Source organism: Chrysochloris asiatica, unplaced genomic scaffold (genome assembly GCF_000296735.1).
Source record: "Chrysochloris asiatica unplaced genomic scaffold, ChrAsi1.0 scaffold00013, whole genome shotgun sequence".
NCBI lineage: Eukaryota > Metazoa > Chordata > Mammalia > Afrosoricida > Chrysochloridae > Chrysochloris > Chrysochloris asiatica.
Genome location: NW_006408531.1, coordinates 1,991,299 through 1,993,381, shown reverse-complemented (window position 1 = coordinate 1,993,381; position 2,083 = coordinate 1,991,299).

The following is a 2,083-nucleotide window of genomic DNA, read 5'->3' as shown; positions in this document are numbered from 1 at the left end:
TTAAGTGTCGTCAAGTCAGTTCCGACCCATAGCGACCCTGTATAGGGTTTCCAAGGAGCAGCTGGTGAGCTTGAACTGCCGACCTTGCAGTTCAAATGGCTTTGCAGTCTGGTGCATTAACCCACAGTACGACACCAGGACTCCTTAATAGGTATTATATGATGCAAGTATGCTTTCACTGAATGGTATTGACAATAAGTATCAGGAATTTAATGGCAAGATCATTTGGGCAAGAGTGCTCAGGAGAAGCTTCAGGTAGACTGATAAAAGAGGAGGAAAAGCCATGAAGGGTATTCAGATGCTAGAACAGAGTGACGAGATGCATGGGTGGGCTATAAAAAACATTGCACGAAAAAGTGGAAAGAAAAGTTTAAGCGTAATGAGAAGAATTACTGGTGTGGTGCTCTAGGATAAGCACTGGTTGGCTAGCCACAAGGTTGGCAGTTCAAACCCAGAAGTCAATACTTGGACTCCGTGTCGTTGCTGTTAAGTGCTATCGAGTTGGTTCTGACTCATGTTATTGCTGTCAATTGCCGTAGAGTCGGTTCTGATTCATAGTGATCCTGTATAGGTTTTCAAGGAGCAGCTGATGGATTTGAAACATCACCCTTGTGGTTAGCAGTCCAGTGCTTACCATAAAATACTGCACCAGGACTCCAAAAACCCTATACAGGGTCACTATGAGTCTGAACAGCCACCAACACCTGACAGAACCGCAGAGATACAGCTGTGGACATTCTTTTTTTTTGTTATCTGTTCATTGGTCTCTCACAGTCGGTGTACCTCCATTCTGGTGACTAGAGGGGATGCCTGAGTGAATGGATACCCCACCCTCACCCCTGGAGGGTCCTACTACACATGTGCACAGATCTCCTCGAAATTTAAAGTGACAGTTTCCACTTAAAACCAAACAGCCACCACTTGTCTGTTAGTTTGTCTTACTGTGGTGGAAAAGCTGCCTCCTCAAAGTAAAGTTGGCCAAGATAACGCAAATGGAGTAAAGTCCATGGGAGAAAAGCCCGTGGGACCTTCATTTGCTGATGGGACACAACTCAAAATGAAGAGAAACAGCTATAAACATCCAATGAAAATTGGAACATGGAATGTACAAAGTATGAATCTGGGAAAATTGGAAGTTGTCAAAAAAGAAATGGAACACATAAACATCGATATCTTAGGCATTAGTGAGCTGAAATGGACTGGTATTGGCCATTTTGAATCTGACAACCACATGGTTTACTATACAGGGAATGACAAATTGAAGAGGAATGGTGTTGCATTCATTGTCAAAAAACGTATCCAGATCAATCATGAGGTACAACGCTGTCTGTGATAGGATAGTATCCATGTGCCTACATGGAAGCCCAGTTAATACCACTATTATCCAAATTTACCCACCAACCACTAAAGCCAGTGAGGATGAAATAGAAGAATTCCATCAATTTCTTCAATCTGAAATTGATCAAACATGCAATCAAGATATATTGATCATTACTGGTGATTGTAATGCAAAGGTTGGGAGCAAAGAAAAAGGATCAGTGGTTGGAAAATATGCCCTTGGTGTTAGAAATGATGCTGGAGAACGCATGATAGATTTCTGCAAACTCAATGATTTGTTCATTTCAAATACCTTCTTTAGGCAGCATAACAGACGACTACACACGTGGACCTCACCAGATGGAATACATAGAAATCAAATTGACTACATCTATGGAAAGAGATGATGGAAAAGCTCCATATCATCAGTGAAAACAAGACCAGGGGCAGACTATGGAACAGACCATCAATTACTCATATACAAATTCAAACTGAAGCAGAAGAAAATGAAAACAAGTCCATAAGAGCCAAAATATGACTTTGAATATATCCCACCTGAATTTAGAGATCATCTGAAGAACAGATTTGATACTTTAAACACTAAAGACAGAAGACCAGAACAGTTGTGGGATGATATCAAGAACATCATACATACAGGAAGAAAGCAAAAAGTCATTGAAAAGACAAGAAAGAAGGAAAGGTCAAAATGGATGTCAGAAGAGACCCTGAAACTTGCTCTCCAGCGTAGAGATGTTAAAGCAAATGG